This window comes from Schistocerca cancellata, chromosome 7 (genome assembly GCF_023864275.1).
Source record: "Schistocerca cancellata isolate TAMUIC-IGC-003103 chromosome 7, iqSchCanc2.1, whole genome shotgun sequence".
NCBI classification, from domain to species: Eukaryota; Metazoa; Arthropoda; class Insecta; order Orthoptera; family Acrididae; genus Schistocerca; species Schistocerca cancellata.
In genome coordinates, this window is record NC_064632.1 from 12,322,069 (window position 1) to 12,341,254 (window position 19,186).

The following is a 19,186-nucleotide window of genomic DNA, read 5'->3' on the forward strand; positions in this document are numbered from 1 at the left end:
GGAGGTCGTTGAACTGACGAGTCGGTTGGCGTCCCTCGTTGGGGACAGAGTAGACTCTTGACAGTCAAACGAAGTGTATCAGTTCATCAAAACTGACATCTGAGATCCACAGGAATTGGTCAACGTCAATTCGGGCATGGAAAGGCTACAATAATAACTTCTGTTTCCATGTGTGGGCACTGAGTTTCTGTATCCTACATCTGAAGGCGAGTGTTGTGCTTGGAGACAGAGGGTGATGTAACTAAGCGAAGATATCCTTTTAGATCAAATAACTAGCTATGGAAGTTGTAGGTCATTATGAGGCTCGTTAAACGGTAATAAACTATGTTATTTTGTTTGGCTAACTTTTTTGTTTTGCTGAACTTTCTGATGCTACTGCAGGGAGGTAGTTTGGGATTCTGTTTTATTTTACAACATTCCAATGAATTTTTCGTGTTTGTCCTTGCTAATGTCCCTTGGAGATGACTTCTTTTCATGTCTTTTACTTGTTTTGGTTTTGTACTAGTTGCCTACCCAAATGTTTTCAGTTAAAAAAAGAGCTATTGAGTCGCTTCTGCAGACGAGTAAATGTGCTTGAGGAATTGTTAAACGTGCACAGCAGTCTACAGGCCTTATGACTATTTTGGAACGCATTCAATGCTCCAGGGGTCGAGATTAAACAATGAGCGCTACCTGATTTCGCAAATTGCCACACAACATGGCAGCATGTTCTAGCAATTGCTCCTCGTTGACTCATGTGTAAATAGTGTGATGGCCTAGAGAAGTCATTAGTATCAGACCATCAGGCAATACCTTGAGAAGAAGGTGCATTGACTGCGAGGCATTGCTTTGCAAATGTGCCCCCCGCTCAGCTACATGGGCCTCTTATTGCTATTTACATCTCTTTCTGTCATTAGCGTGATGCAAGCTGGACAATTTATTCAGACGAACGTTTTAGATTGTATGGACAAGGCATTGGCAATGACCGTTTTACTCATATAATCGTTATGGGTATAAATTACTTTGGCTTCTTATGACTGTTATAGAGTGATGATACTCCATGAAGTTCTGGGTAATATAATTACCGATCAAACACCCTAAGTATTTCAATATTCTTATAAAGTTCATTACAGCATATTCTTGCTAGACACGATAAACTTAAACAGTTGAAAATCTCTCATGTGAAAATGGAACAAACTTGACTGTCTCGGCGTACTGTTTCACCTGAAATAGAACGTTGTTGTTGTTGTTGTGGTCTTCAGTCCTGAGACTGGTTTGATGCAGCTCTCCATGCTACTCTATCCTGTGCAAGCTTCTTCATCTCCCAATACGTACTGCAGCCTACATCCTTCTGAATCTGTTTAGTGTATTCATCTCTTGGTCTCCCTCTACGATTTTTACCTCCACGCTGCCCTCCAATACTAAATTGGTGATCCCTTGATGCCTCAGAATATCTCCTACCAACCGATCCCTTCTTCTTGTCAAGTTGTGCCACAAACTCCTCTTCTCCCCAATCCTATTCAATACTTCCTCATTAGTTATGTGATCTACCCATCTAATCTTCAGCATTCTTCTGTAGCACCACATTTCAAAGGCTTTTATTCTCTTCTTGTCCAAACTATTTATCGTCCATGTTTCACTTCCATACATGGCTACACTCCATACAAAAACTTTCAGAAACGTCTTCCTGACATTTCAATCTATACTCGATGTTAACATATTTCTCTTCTTGAGAAACGCTTTCCTTGCCACTGCCAGTCTACATTTTATATCCTCTTTACTTCGACCGTCATCAGTTATTTTGCTCCCCAAATAGCAAAACTCATATACTACTGTAAGTGTCTCATTTCCTAATCTAATTCCCTCAGCATCACCCGACTTAATTCGACTACATTCCATTATCCTCGTTTTGCTTTTGTTGATGTTCATCTTATATCCTCCTTTCAAGACACTATCCATTCCATTCAACTGCTCTTCCAAGTCCTATGCTGTCTCTGACAGAATTACAATGAATCATCTTGCCATTCTTCATACGGTGATGTCGTGATGTTGGCGGCAGGAGCTGAGTTATCATGGTGTCGAAAGGCCAATTTTGGGATGGATAGAAGAGACCCCGTGAGCTCTTGCTCCCGCGGTGTATCCCCGACTATCCTCGCCCCGTATCATCAATCCACTGAACTCAACGAATCCTCAAAATTTTTCTTCTCTCGACGTTGTCATTGGCAAAATAAATTTTCAACGCCAGCCGGTGACTGGTAGCCGTTTCACGACCGCGCTTCCCAGTGCAGGATGGAAATTTTCTATATTACGTGGGCTGCTCGTGTGACTCGAGAATTGGGGTCTTTCTCACGGTTTTCACCGTCAAGGCTGTTCCCAACGTTTTGTCGTGTACTGTTCCGATGTTTTTCTGCACTTCTTAGCTGCTGTGAAAGCAGCCACACAACACTTCATTGTAACGGGTATCTCTGCGTGGGGCCTGTACAGTCCTTATGCGAATTCTTGGCAGTTACAAGGGAACCTCCCCATCGCACCCCCCACCCTCAGATTCAGTTATAAGTTGGCACAGTGGATAGGCCTAGAAAAACTGAACACAGATCAATCGAGAAAGGAGGAAGAAGTTGTGTGCAACTATGAAAAAAATAAGCAAAATATACAAACTGAGTAGTCAATGCGCAAGGTAGACAACATCAACGACAATGTGAACTCAGGAGCGCCGTGGTCCCGTGGATAGCATGAGCAGCTGCGGAACGAGAGGTCCTTGGTTCAAGTCTTCCCTCGAGTGGAAAGTTATAAATCATTAACGCCAGGAGGATCTTAGATGAACCATTAAGATTAGACTGTACAGGCAAAGTTATGATCTGTCCGTTCGTTCATTGACGTCTCTGTTCACTGTAATAAGTTTAATGTCTGTGTTTTGCGACCGCACCGCAAAACCGAGCGATTATTAGACGAAAGGACGTGCCTCTCCAATATTCATTGACCTTGTTATTGAAGTCGCAAGGCCATAATTTTGATGGTAATTAGAGGCTATCAGTTTAAAGCCCGGTATTTTCCCCCTACTCTGTAGCTGTGGTTCATCAGCTGTGTGCGTTTCTTGAAGTGCGATGATATCAACTGCATATTTCTGTGTGAGCCTGGAAAGATACTCACATTTTGCTCGACTTATCCCTTCGATATTCAGTTGACAGATGCGCAGAGATGGTCCAATTCTACGAGCTTGTGGGTCCTGAATAGGACCGCACATGTCCTTCTTCATTCTTTGACCGAGAGGTCTTTTCAGACAGTTCGGTCTCATCTTATCGTTGTTGCTTTCTTAGCACCACCCAGGGGTCACATTGTTGCAGACTGCCCTCATCGTACTTTCAGAGGAACTTTAATGGACATTCACCGTACATCGGATGAAGCAGTCAAGTGGATTGAAGAACTAGACATAGAGCTGTAAAATTGTACGAACTTGTGATTGTACATTTTAGTCCTGAAATATTGTATATAAATGTAAATCAATGTACACATCATACGATAAATAAATAAATAAATTGAAGTCGTGAGCTATATTTGCTGGATTCGTATTGCCCACGGAATACATCTCCCGTATTTAATGCACTCTCGTCCAAAGTAGCGAACAGTCAACTGCCAGCCAGGGACCCTCGTTAGCAGGAATAGGCTACTCTATCTTCCGTGCGCTGTAGTCGACTGACGTCGTGTGTTTCGATGTTTGTTTAGGTGTAGCATCCTCATGCTACGGCGCAGTTACCTCGCATCGGACGGACGGACGGACGGACGGACGGACAGATAACAATTGTCTGAAAATAAAAAATTAAACTTTTCACTCGAGGAAAGACTTGAACCTAGGACCTCTCGTTCCGTAGTTGCCCTCGCTAACCACGGGACCACGACGCTCCTTGACTCCCATTGTCCTTGACGTTACCTATCTTCGCATGAACTACTCAGTTTGTATATTTTACTAATTTTTTTCATAGTTCCACACAACTTCTTCCTGTTTTCTCGATTGATGTGTGTTCAGTTTTTCAAGGTCTATCCACTGTGCCAACTTATAACTAAATCTGAGAGGGGTGCGATGGGAAGGTTCCCTTGTAAGCTCCATCCGAGCGCTTGTGGGGTGCTTCAATTCTCGACACGTTCTCGCTTTTTAAGGCAGGTGAAAACGACTGCGGGCAGCCAGAAGAATCATACAAGTGCATTCTTGAAGCTTTTGTGTCTGTGGTCTGTCCCAGTGATTTCAGAGGTCCATCAGTTTTCGGCACCCCTCTTATTGTCTGCCGGGCTCTGCGCAAAGCGTCCTTTCTTAAGCGAGGCGACAGCACCTGCCAGCTACCCCTGGATGGAGTCCGACGTTCCCCTCGTTCTGGACCTCGGCTATGTGAGTCGGCGAAAGTGTCCACCAGTAGAGGTGCCACAGTATACACTGGCCAAGTAAGTTAATTCTCAATTTTTATTCATTAAGATAAGACTGTGGCACTTATTTGTTATAGGCATGAACTTCCGAAAATATATCTCTCACTGAGCTAAAAGAACAAACAGCGCTATCTAGTAGTTGTTTGGTGATACAAGCCGTGATGATCGTGCCACTGAGTTAAACATCCGAACTACTAAGCTCAGCAGACTCCTAACCTCTTAAAATATCTTTTTTTCCATCATCCTTTTTTGGTGAAATAAAACCTACATGTTGCCCCAAGCTACACACAGATTTTCGTAAGCGAAAATCCCATGAAAATTTCTCTAGTAGGTTTGGACATAAGCATGTTGAAACAGACACACTCCCTATCTTACCCGCAATCAGTTTTGGGCAAATAGTTTCAATGTACAGACAACGGTTTTACAGTTTTATTATTAGTGTAGATAAATGAACAATTACTTTTTAATTTAAATTTGTTCATGCACTCTCTCATTCTACGCTCTGGTTTGCACCTATCACAGATAATTGTATTTCGGTAAGTACTGCGGGTATGTGAACAAAAAGCATATAAGATATGAAATTTTTGAATTATGTGATGACTTAATTAGTTGCTTTTTAAGCATATACTGTCACTTGTCGGAAGTATTTTTTTCGAGAAATATTTCTCATCAGTCGTTAATTTTATGTGGATTTCTTTCATTAACAAAGTTTCATAATGTGAATCATCCTTGTAGCTACTGTGCGTCGCACTGAATTTATCCTGAGGATCACTGTTTATCCAGTCATATAATTTCTTCCATTCCCACGCCACTGAACGTTTCGGCACTCACATCCAGACACGAAGCTCACTATTCAGAAAACTTCTGCTCATTAAGATTGCGAAAAAACAGAACTAAAAGCTACTTATTGACACTCAGTTAAAAGCAAATGCATCAGTTTAATAAATTATGATTGCACTATATCGACACTAATTATTTACAGAAGAATGGAAGAACTGATAGAGGCTGACCTTGGGGAAGTTATTTAGCGTTCCGGAGAAATGTAGGAACATGCGAGGTAGCACTGACCCTGTGACTTACCTTAAAAGACAGGCTGAAGACAGGCAAACCTACGTTTGTAGCGGTATATTGATAATTTTTACTTATGGACCGTCTGACAGCAACTGAATAAAACACAGTTTTAGTGCCATACGCGTTTCGCCTTTATTTTCTGCAAGGCATCGTCAGTGGCCTGGGATATGTTCATATGTTAGCTATTTAATTTACATTTTTGTCACTGTGCCTATAGATTATAAACAGTTCTGGTGGTTGGTATTTCCTATTAAGTAGTAATGTTGTGAACTGTACTTACAGGTTGCGTGGACAATTTCTTACATATTACGCTCCTGTTGCATTTTTGGTGTTGTTCGTCTTCTTATGAATGCCAATTTACGGTTTTCTTCCCACATTCCACAGTTATATCAATATTTTATCAATATTTATATCAATATTTTAGTCTAGGGGTCCAAAGAGATGCCTGTGACTCTAAAATTTCATTTTATTCAGTTGCTGTCAGACGTTCCATAAGTAAAAATTATCAATATACCGCAATATTACACGCAACTGAGGAAGAGAGGACTACCAAAGTTGTTGTGCGGTTCTGGCGCTGCTGTCCGGAACCGCGGGACTGCTACGGTCGCAGGTTCGAATCCTGCCTCGGGCATGGGTGTGTGTGATGTCCTTAGGTTAGTTAGGTTTAAGTAGTTCTAAGTTCTAGGGGACTTATGACCTAAGATGTTGAGTCCCATAGTGCTCAGAGCCATTTGCACCATTTTTTGACTACAAAAGTTGAAGATGTCTACGTTTATAGCATTTGTTGATTTGGAGAAAGACTTGACTACATACTTGTTACCATATCCGCTCAAGCATTGGATCACTATCCGCTAAACATTGCTGAAACTTCCATGGAATTCGGTCACTACTGGATCATTACATGGGAAACTGCGTTCCATGCCCTACCTCTTTCGCAAAATGTGGTTGTTGATGGGCGCTCAGTCGTGTACTCACTATGTTCTGCATTTGTTAAACAGACCTTGGGTCTTATGACTTCGCAGCCACCATAAAAAATATTTTAGTGTAGGGGTTCAAAGAGATGCCTGTGGAGACACTATTCTGCTGAAGCATTTGAACGACCAGAGCCGAACACACGAGCTGCTGATTCGTGTTCCTGATATTGCACTCGCGACCTATCAAAACTGACGGCGATTTCGTTTTAAAACTAATGAAATCCCTAATAATAACATGTTGAATTGACCCCCGTGAGCCCGCATCTCGTGGTCGTGCAGTAGCGTTCTCGCTTCCCACGCCCGGGTTCCCGGGTTCGATTCCCGGCGGGGTCAGGGATTTTCTCTGCCTCGTGATGGCTGGGTGTTGTGTGCTGTCCTTAGGTTAGTTAGGTTTAAGTAGTTCTAAGTTCTAGGGGACTGATGACCATAGATGTTAAGTCCCATAGTGCTCAGAGCCATTTGAACCATTTTTTTGACCCCCGTGAGCCTGCTGTCCATGCGATTTGCTCGCCCGTCTCTCGTTTGTGCGTGCAATCGTCGGATAGCATTTCGACAACGATTGCGCAAAGGCACCAGCCTGATCCACTGCGAGATAACGTTACGCCACTCGTCCCGCAAGGTCACCAACTCCGAAACCAGTCCAGCCTTAAAAGTCGGCGCCATGAGGTCAGTGCAACACCTGCTACAGGAATCTGGTATTGCAAAACGATTTTTAATTTTACGGGCAAGCAGAATTAGTGTAACTGAAAATGTTTTTTTTCTAATACCAACTAAAGCCGTTTGATGGACTAATTAAAATATAGGGCACAGTAACATCATTGGAAGATTAGCGGCAGGATCCACTGGGGAAGGAATCGCGAGGGATGATCAAAGACTTCACACATCCAGCAGATTATGAGTGATGTAGGGTCTGCTACGTATGCGGCGATGTAGAGAGTGGCAGACGGACGAGTGGAATGGTGTACTGCTACAAACCAACCACAGGGTTGGACACTAAAGAAGGAATTAGTTATGAATAAGTCACAGAATACCAAGAAAAAAATCTATTTTTAAGTCGTTCTGATTAGCGTATAGTTACACGAAATGGAGATAAACATACAATGTTCTGACAGAAAGTAGCTACATCTACAAGTGATTGTATTTCCTTTTTTCGGTTCTCCTCGAAGCCTCTTCTCCCTAAAGAACATCCGTGTGATTCCTTCCTCAGTGACCTCAAGGCTGTTAAGTAGGAGAAATATCGGTGGATGAAGTGCAGTTTCAAACTCGATGAACAACTATTTATTTTTCATGTTTGTATATTCCCCACCAAGTACTCAGCGTTGGAGTCATCATAGCTTCCAGAAAAATTCTGTACAGCTTCTTTGCGGGCATTCTTGTGTGTCTCCATTTCGTTATAAATAATTAACCTGAAGCAGTCTCCGAAAGTCTGGAGAAACAAACACTTTCTTTCCGTTTACGTTCTGAAAACACCAGAAGATTTTAGCAAATATATTTACGAATTTCTGTTTATTTTGGTAATTAATAAATTATTTCATTAATCCCAGATTAATATGAAATGAAATGAGGAGAACATTCCTTGGGAAAACCAAACTAATGTTTAGTGTATGTCTACTTCCACGTTCTAAGTTCATTCTGGTTGGTAGTTTCTTTTTGATCCAGTGCTAGCCTATATCACAGCTCTTCCATTCACGCGCAGTACTTGGACATTTCCTGTAATATCTTGTTATTCAATAAGTGTGCAAATAACTTTCAAAGCACGATGTATGGTCCATCGGTGATCAGTATATTTCAGTATTGCTAGAAGAAACCATATGATGCTTTACACATAGTTGTTGTCATTATGGGGGATCACTGCTTTGAGACTTCGATTCAAAGAAGAGAATCGACTAACGCATCATACTGTGCGTTAAGTTCCACAATATCCACCCAGTTCGTGAAACTAGGTTAAATTCTGCAGAAAAAATATGGGTTGAACTGTAGTTCTATCTTCCTGTACCACGGAAAAGATCTTATAGGGGCCAATATTTACTTTCCCTTCAGTACAGAGCTAAACCTTAAATCATTTCATCCCATAGTAATGTCCCGAGCTTCTCTAAATTCCTCTCATCATACTCAGAGCTGTCATTCTCAGAGAGTTTAAGAGGTTCTAGTGTTTCTTAGGGGTAGGTACAGGATTTCTGGTTTATGGGGTACAGGATGTAGAGCTGACTGCATATTGTGATACAAAAAGACCTTATTTTTGGAACTGCAACCACAAATAACAGAAAAAGAAAAAGTAGCAGTCGTGACTAATTGAGCGGTTTCACTCCAGGTCATCAGTTCTTTGAAATGGGGAAAATAATTATGGGGACTTCATCATAGTGGGAGTAAACAAGCGTTTTCGGCAGGGACTTTAGCCTTCCTCGTGGAGAATATCGTTGGTTAACTTTTTACCCAACCATGTTGCTATGTGCGTCTGTATGTACCAAAAAAGTGTCTGTTAATTGCATTTATCTGCTTTCTGCTTCGTTGCATGTTTGAATTACCAGGAGATCCCAAAGGATAGTCTGGTAGCCAAGTTTGTAGACTATTTAGCCGTGATGTAATCACGTTGCCCGGGGTGCACCACGAGGAGGCTAGTCTACTACGCACCCCCTTGCCAGATTTTAACATCCTTAATACATAATATGCTGAGTAACAGAACGTTCCAGGTCACCCTAAACGGAAAGACAAGCAAAACAAAACTTATTAACAACGGGCTTCCGCAAGGCTCCGTATTGGCCCCTCTTCTGTTTAACCTCTATATAGCAGATCTCCCAAACACAAAGTCCAGAAAATTTTGCTATGCGGATGACATAGCACTGGCTACCAGAGACAAGTATCTCTTCAATACAGAGGAAGTCCTTAATAATGACGTCGAAATACTATACAATTATTTCAAGAAATGGAGACTCAAGCCAAACCCTAACAAAACTGAAGTATCTACATTCCATCTTAATAACAAAATGGCAAATGAAATTGTTAACATAAAACTCGGAAACACCAACCTCATACATAATAAGTTTCCAAAGTACTTAGGTATAACATTGGATCGCACTCTTTCTTACCGAAAACATCTGGAGAACACCACTGCAATAATTGGAACACGGAATAACATCATTCAAAAACTTAGCGGTACTACTTGGGGAGCTAACGCAAAAACATTACGCACCTCATCTATCGCCTTAGTGTTCTCTGTGGCTGAGTACTGCGCTCCAGTCTGGATTAATAGCTGTCACACCAAACTTATTGACAGGCAACTAAATAACACAATGAGGTTGATTTCTGGAACCGATAAATCAACGCCCACGTACTGGCTACCGGTGCTATGTAATATCCTGCCCCAGGACCTGCGTAGAAAAGCGGCCCTACTGCACGAATTCAGAAAGATTGAGACAAAACCAGAACTACCAATTAAAGAAGAATTCTCACAACTGCGACACACTCGATTGAAATCAAGAAAGCCACCCATACGCACAGCTGAGCAGCTTCAAAATAATAACTATGACCACATGAAACAATGGAGACTAGATTGGAACCAAAAGACAAATGACCAACTACAGACCTAGTTTGAGAGCTATAACTGCAACATCTCTGGAATGGTCCGCATTAAATCGAATACGTACTGGACATGGCAGGTGTGCGGATTCACTACACAAATGGGGAAGAGCGATGTCACCAGAATGCGACTGCGGTGCCCCTAGACAGACGATCCAACACATCCATGGTGAATGCTCCTTGCGAGCATATGCAGGGAACTGGTCCGACTTCCTGGAGGCATCCCCATCGGCGCTAGAATGGATCTCAAACCTCGATATAACCTTTTAACTGACCAATATAAACATATATTATATTCATGATTGTTATAAGATTTTAATGTCTAACACTTGATGTATTAATGTTGCATGCATAGCCATACGCTAAATAAAAAAATAAATAAAAACCTGCTTTCTGCACCTTCGTGCGTGCATTCACACCAGGAATCGCCACATACTTTATTGGTTTTAAGCCACTATCAAATTTCTTCTACACCAATAGACTGAAGCGTCAAAGAAACTGGCATACGCATTCAAATACAGAGGCAGGTAAACAAGCAGAGTACGTGGCTGCGATCGGCAACGCCTATATAAGACAACAAGTGTCTGGCGCAGTTGTTAGATCGGTTACTGCTGCTACAATGGCAGGTTATCAAGACTTAAGTGAGTTTGGACGTGGTGTTGTAGTCGGCGCACGAGCGTCGGGACACACCATCTGCGAGGTAGCGATGAAGTGGGGTTTTCCCGTACAAACATTTCACGAGTGTAATGTCAATATCACAAATCCAGCAAAACATCAGATCTCCGACATCGCTGCGACGGAAAAAAGATCCTGCAAGAACGGGACCAACGACGACTGAAGAGAATCATTCAACGTGACACAAGGGCAACCCTTCCACAAATTGCTGCAGATTTCAATTCTGGACCGTCAGCAAGCATCAGCGTGCGAACCATTCAAGGAAACATCATCGATATGGGCTTTCGGAACCGAAGGCCCACACCTGTACTCTTGATGACTGCACGATACAGAGCTTTACAGGTCGCCTGGGCCCGTCAACACCGACATTGGACTGATGATGATTGGAAAGTTGCCTGATGGGAAGAGTCCCGTTTCAAACTGTATGGAGCTGATGGACGTGAACGGGTATGGAGCCAACCAACCTCGTGAATCAACGGCCCCTGCATGTCAGCAGGGAACCGTTCAAGCCGGTGGAGTCTCTGTAATGGTTTGGGGCGTGTGCAGTTGATGACATATCTAAATACGACTCTTTTGGGTGACACATACGTAAGCATCCTGTCTGATCACTGCATCCATTCAAGTCGTTTGTCTGCTTTCCGACGGACTTGGGTAATTCCAGCAGGATAATACGACAGCCCACACGTCCAGAATTGCTACAGAGTGGTTTCAGGAGCACTCTTCTGAGCTGAAACACTTCCGCTGCCCACGGAACTCTCAAGACATGAACGTTATTGTGCATAACTGGGATGCCTTGCAACGTGCTGTTCAGAAGAGATCTCCATCCCCTTGTGCTCTTTCGGATTTATGGACAGCCCGGCAGGACTCGTGGCGTAAATTCCATCCAGCACTACGAGGTGCATTCGAGTTCTAAGGCCTCCGATTTTTTTTCTCCGGACTGGAAAGAGATAGAAACATGCGCATTGTTTTAGAATGAGGCCGCGTTCATTGCCAATACGTCCCAGAGATGGCAGCACCGTACGGCAGATGGAATTTTACCGCCAGTGTCGAGAATGAGAACTGTTTTAAATACACTCCTGGAAATTGAAATAAGAACACAGTGAATTCATTGTCCCAGGAAGGGGAAACTTTATTGACACATTCCTGGGGTCAGATACATCACATGATCACACTGACAGAACCACAGGCACATAGACACAGGCAACAGAGCATGCACAATGTCGGCACTAGTACAGTGTATATCCACCTTTCGCAGCAATGCAGGCTGCTATTCTCCCATGGAGACGATCGTAGAGATGCTGGATGTAGTCCAGTGGAACGGCTTGCCATGCCATTTCCACCTGGCGCTTCAGTTGGACCAGCGTTCGTGCTGGACGTGCAGACCGCGTGAGACGACGCTTCATCCAGTCCCAAACATGCTCAATGGGGGACAGATCCGGAGATCTTGCTGGCCAGGGTAGTTGACTTACACCTTCTAGAGCACGTTGGGTGGCACGGCATACATGCGGACGTGCATTGTCCTGTTGGAACAGCAAGTTCCCTTGCCGGTCTAGGAATGGTAGAACGATGGGTTCGATGACGGTTTGGATGCCGGGTGGTGGCCCTGTGTGCCTCGGTCGTATGCAGTTCTGATTGTGGCGCTCACCTGCACGGCGCCAAACACGCATACGACCATCATTGGCACCAAGGCAGAAGCGACTCTCATCGCTGAAGACGACACGTCTCCATTCGTCCCTCCATTCACGCCTGTCGCGATACCACTGGAGGCGATCTGCACGATGTTGGGGCGTGAGCGGAAGACGGCCTAACGGTGTGCGGGACCGTAGCCCAGCTTCATGGAGACGATTGCGAATGGTCCTCGCTGATACCCCAGGAGCAACAGTGTCCCTAATTTGCTGGGAAGTGGCGGTGCGGTCCCCTACGGCACTGCGTAGGATCCTACGGTCTTGGCGTGCATCCGTGCGTCGCTGCGGTCCGGTCCCAGGTCGACGGGCACGTGCACCTTCCGCCGACCACTGGCGACAACATCGATGTACTGTGGAGACCTCACGCCCCACGTGTTGAGCAATTCGGCGGTACGTCCACCCGGCCTCCCGCATGCCCACTATACGCCCTCGCTCAAAGTCCGTCAACTGCACATACGGTTCACGTCCACGCCGTCGCGGCATGCTACCAGTGTTAAAGACTGCGATGGAGCTCCGTATGCCACGGCAAACTGGCTGACACTGACGGCGGCGGTGCACAAATGCTGCGCAGCTAGCGCCATTCGACGGCCAACACCGCGGTTCCTGGTGTGTCCGCTGTGCCGTGCGTGTGATCATTGCTTGTACAGCCCTCTCGCAGTGTCCGGAGCAAGTATGGTGGGTCTGACACACCGGTGTCAATGTGTTCTTTTTTCCATTTCCAGGAGTGTACTTAAAATGGGGACGTTATCCTTACTTGAACAGCGTGCAATCATTCGTTTTTTGAATTTGCGTGGTGTGAAACCAATTGAAATTCATCGACAGTTGAAGGAGACAAGTGGTGATGGATGTGTCGAAACTGCGTTCGTGGGTGCGACAGTTTAATGAAGGCAGAACATCTTGTGACAACAAACCGAAACAACCTCGGGCTCGCACAAGCCGGTCTGACGACACGATCGAGAAAGTGGAGAGAATTGTTTTGGGGGATCGCCGAATGACTGTTGAACAGATCGCCTCCAGAGTTGGCATTTCTGTGGGTTCTGTGCACACAATCCTGCATGACGACCTGAAAATGCGAAAAGTGTCATCCAGGTGGGTGCCACGAATGCTGACGGACGACCACATGGTTGCGCGTGTGGCATGTTGCCAAGCAATGTTGACGTGCAACGACAGAATGAATGGGACTTTCTTTTCGTCGGTTGTGACAATGGATGAGACGTGGATGCCATTTTTCAATCCAGAAACAAAGCGCCGGTCAGTTCAATGGAAGCACACAGATTCACCGCCACGAAAAAAATTTCGGGTAACCGCCAGTGCTGAAAAAATGATGCTGTCCATGTTCCGTGACAGCGAGGGCGTAATCCTTACCCATTGCGTTCCAAAGGGCACTACGGTAACAGGTGCATCCTACGAAAATGTTTTGAAGAACAAATTCCCTCCTGTACTGCAACAAAAACGTCCGGGAAGGGCTGCGCGTGCGCTGTTTCACCAAGACAACGCACCCGCACATCGAGGTAACGTTACGCAACAGTTTCTTCGTGATAACAATTTTGAAGTGATTCCTCATGCTGCCTACTCACCTGACCTGGCTCCTAGTGACTTTTGGCTTTTTCCAACAATGAAAGACACTCTCCGTGGCCGCACATTCACCAGCCGTGCTGCTATTGCCTCAGCGATTTTCCAGTGGTCAAAACAGACTCCTAAAGAAGCCTTCGCCGCTGTCATGGAATCATGCCGTCACCGTTGTGAAAAATGTGTACGTCTGCAGGGTGATTACGTCGAGAAGTAACGCCAGTTTCATCGATTTCGGGTGAGTAGTTAATTAGAAAAAAAAAAATCGGAGGCCTTAGAACTTGAATGCACCTCGTATACACTGACCAAGTAAATTGATTGTTATGCACCTCGTACTTCAGACATTAGTCGAGTCCATGCCACGTCGTGTTGCGGCACTTCTGCGTTTTAGCGGGCGCCCTACATGATATTAGGCAGGCGTACCAGTTTCTTTGGCTCTTCATCGTACAACGCACGCCGCGGTGGGCACAAACACACGGTGCAGAGCAAAGCAGGAAGAGGCGCAGTGCAGCACAGAATGGAGCCGTGTGTTCGTAGGTGCGCAGCAGTATCTGCGCGCGCGGGCTTGTGTGTGTGTGTGTGTGTGTGTGTGTGTGTGTGTGTGTGTGTGCGCGCGCGCGTCAGTAAAAATGGAAAACGAGAAACGCCGTCCAACAAAAGCCGCACACGAACGAAGCATTTTTGTCGTTCGTTGGTGCGCTGAGTGGCGCGGTTTGACGAGCAAAGGTGCCGTGCAGCGCTGCGCCAAAAACTCTTCGCTTGGTTTCGCGTGGCGCGGCGCAGTCGGAGTGGACGCGGTATCACGTGGGGCTCAGGCAGGGCCGTCATATGTAGCTGGGACCTCGTCGAGACACTCTGAGATGGGAGAGTGTAGAAATGAAGTACAAAAAAAAAATTATTTAATAGAAACTTTTTTCTTTAGAACACGATTAGACGGAACTTGTAGCGGCAGGAGGAGGTTTTTGGAAGGTATCACCTTTTTCAGCACGTCCCTTTTCCCTTTTACGTATTCATTAACCTCCATCCAAGTCAGATTATAGTTAAAGTGTCACTGTAAGACAGATTCCACAGGCACTGGCAACAGTCAATGTCTTCCATCAGTCCACAGGACCGATATCAGCAAAAATACTCTTTCCACAGTGGCGTTGTGTGCGGGCACAGAAAACAAATACTTGCATAATTTTAGCAATTGGAATTTGCGTTCAGGATTTTCGGTTTCCTTAAGAAAGTAAATCTACCTTTCTTTCATTGGGAGTGTAGACTTCCATTCTTCCGGATCATGCTTAATTTCTAAAAATATCTTCAGATACATATATCCCTGACAACAATTGTCGCATGAAATCTTCTCACCATATTCAGTCAGGTATATAATAGTATTTTCAGTTGTTGACGTAAATAAAACTGAGGCTTCATTTACATGTTGCGCTAACAGATGGCTTTACTTCAGTACTTGAGGCAAGCTCGTAACACTATTTTGCAAAATCTGTACAGAATTGGGTCTTCTCGGGAGGTATATATCGGAACGGATAGAACCCTAGTCCTAGTCTCAAGAACAATTTTGGTCATCACACTGTGTACTATAATAAGCAAAATACCCTCTTCTCACGAAGCATGTGATGTTTCATTATTGTTTGACTCTGCGGGCACCACAAATGTACCAAAAACTTTCAAGTGAATAAAGGAAATTTCTTGGTGCCATAATAACATACCCAATTAAGTGGTTTACTTACAATTACACAAGACAGAATTTTAACATTAATTATGTGGAAATCATATTCTGAAGTCACTGTATTTAAACACTTTTCTTACGCGAAGTTCTACCTAGAATTACGTAACTGCGCACAACAATGAATAAATTTATGTAATGTGAGAAAGCATCATACACATACTCAGACAATTCTCCTATTCTTGGGAAGAATCAGAGATAATTATACTTTATATCATCGTCGAGTTGCATAATTTTTCCATGCACAGTAAATTTAGTTGTGATTTAAAGGAAGTCGAGGGTAATGGAACTGATGTGATTTTTGCTGAAAACAGAATGTAGAAAGCTATAACTTCGCCGTGTGAGATTAAATTTATGATTAATTTTTCTAACGTAGGTATGTATTACACGCAGAAGGACGTATGGTTTCAAACTACACGAATTTTCGCAACTATTACTAGCGAACCTTTCTGGAAGACGCCAAATGTAGGGTGATTTCATGTCAGATTGATTGTGCACCAATTCCTCGAGAATTTGCTCACATTTGACTATCGTTTTGATACAAATTCTACAACTGAGTTTTTGCAGGTGTGGTTAACTAAATAGTTGTGGCTCCGGGTATCAGTGACGAGCATGACCAACTATCTGCCATTTAGTTGGTAATCGCATTGAGGTAGCTTAGACAAGAGATCACATCACCTCACAGAATATTGCTTAATACTGGGACTGATATACTAACTGGGATTACCTGCGACCTATCAGCAGATACTGTCGTGTCGAATGTATGTTTGTATCGAAACCAGTATCGACTACGTACCATGTTGGCACTATACTGTATCTCGACACGCTGTTCAAAAGCCATGTTCCACCATTTTGTTACTGTTCTTCAAGAAAATTTCAGATTATTCGGAGACATTCTTCTGCAATAATCAAACTTTGTCTAGTGACATGAGACAAAAAAAACAAAAAATGGTTCAAATGTCTCTCAGCACTATGGGACTCAACATCTGAGGTCATCAGTCCCCTAGAACTTAGAACTACTTAAACCTAACTAACCTAAGAACATCACACACATACATGCCGGAGGCAGGATTCGAACCTGCGACCGCAGCAGAAGCGCGGTTCCGGACTGAAGCGCCTACAACCGCTCGGCCACAGAGGCCCGCTGACATGACACACAATCTGCATTTTTTTAAGGGTGCGTGCAATAAGTAAAAAGTTACAAATACGCAAACAGTACTTCAATGACGGAATTTGCCTGTATCGAATCGAGCCATTATATTAGCAAGTGAACATTTTACTTAACAACCTTAAAAAAATATCGCTGAACGTGAATTGGTAGCATCCAGACTACAATACATTAAGGTGCAAATGTTTCTGTCTAAAGAAAGTAAAATCGATGTACTGACAATTGCACAGCAAAACCCTTTGAAACGCCGTTATGACTGCTGTGAATTTTTGAAATATAATGGTGATATTTTTAATTAATTAATTGGAAGAAAGTCGCTCTATTTACTATCAGCTTCCCCAGTACATATCCATGATGCCTGCCATTTAGTTTTTCAGTATTTTCAAAAGACGAAAACGTATAAAATAATAAGATAACGTTCTCAGTCCGTCCTGGTGTTGCGGTCTACTAATAAATATTTGCGCAACTCAATAAAAAGTCACGTGGCACCCCTGTCTTTCCGGGAGATAATTAACACACCCTAGACGCAACAATATTTCAGCGTGAAAAAGAGAGAGCGCAGTTTGACATAGCTCCACCTTCGTTGACTACTCGCTTCTGAATCCGGGGCTAAATATATTCCGACCGCGCAACTCATTAGCCGTCGGCCCTTTGATCACAAGCGCTAATCGAAATGTAGGGCGCTGCTGTCGCTGTTACAGTGTCATTATAACAGTCAGTTCTTTATAACAGTCTGTTCTGTCTCACTTACGTCATTCTTCATCTAGTGGGGAACACGTGTGTCACTGTATAACACTCGCGGAATTACGAGAGTTGTCCAGAAAGTAAGTTCCGATCGGTCGCGAAATGGAAGCCACTGAGAAAATCCGGTAAAGCTTTGCACAGATGTGTTGGGCAGTGTATCTAGTATGTCCGTCGATCGTGTCGCGTCGCTCTTTTCAGTTTTGAGTGAACAGTGAGCACGTAAAGATGCGTAGCGAATAGCGTCTCCCGCCAAGTATTAGGGCCTGGTTAGAGATTTCGCCTGTGTCATGCAGCCCACATAACACAACTGTCGAGCAGCTCCTTCTTCGTGCCAATTCTCGGCCGCACACTGCAGGGGCAATGAAGACGCTCCTGCAGCGTTTCCGATGAGAAGTGTCTGATCACCCACAATGCAGTCCGTAATTCGCTCCCCTGAGTCTCATCTCTGCTCACAGGAAACGCTGGCTATGAAGACAAAATCTTTCCACAGACAGCGAGCTGCAGACCAGTGCAGATAACTGGCCGAAAGTACAGGCGGCTGCTTTCCATGACGAGGATATTGGAAAGTTGATACAATACTACGACAACACTCCATGTAGGAGCGGCGACTATGTAGAGAAGTAGGGGGTAGGCGTACCTCACTGTTGCAAATAAAACGTTTCTGGTTTTCACTAAGGTTTCCATTTCATGACCGATCGGAACTTACTTTCTGGACAACGCTCGTATTTTCTGTAAACCAAACAACTTGAGGAAAACGTTATCGTCATGTAGAGTTAATTTTTGTCATGCGCTAATTTAAATCAGTCACCTTTCTGTAGCAACAAATCTCAAGCGCTTCGTCCCCTTTTCCGGTTTCCCCACTATTTTTAGCATTAATCGGGTATTATTTACGTTATAATCTATGACTTACTAAGAATATAAAATGCAGAAAGGGAAACTTACATTTTTAGATTTAAGAAACTTATTAGCAATGTTGGTTGGAATACACTAAGGTGACAAGTGATCCCTCCTAATATCGTGTCGGACCTCTTTTTGCCCGGAGTAGAGCAGCAGCTCAACGCGGCATGTACTCAACAAGTCGGGAGCCCCCTTGCAGAAAAACTGAGCCATCCCGCCTGTATTGCTTTCCATGATTGCGAATGTGTTGCCGGTGCACGATTTTGTGCACAGCCGACCTCTCACTTATGTTCCATAGGTATTCGATGGAATTCACATATTGCGATCTAGGAGGCCAAATCATTCGCTCGAACTGTCCAGAAGGTTCTTCAAACCAATCGCGAACAATTGTGACACGTCGCAGTGTCATCAATAAAAATTCCGTTGTTGTTTGGGAACGTGAAGTCCACGAATAGCTGCAGATGGTGACCAAGTACCCTAGCACAGTGACCTGCAGTCGCCGATCGGGTCAGTTGGACCAGAGGACGCACTCTATTCCATGTAAACACTGCCCACACCATTATGGAGCCAACAGCGCCTTGAATGTGCCTTATTGGCAACTTGGGTCCATGGTTTCATGAGGTCTGCCCCACACTCCAAACCTACCATCAGCTCTTACCAACTGAAATCGGGACTCATCCAACCAGACCACGGTTTTCCAGTCGTC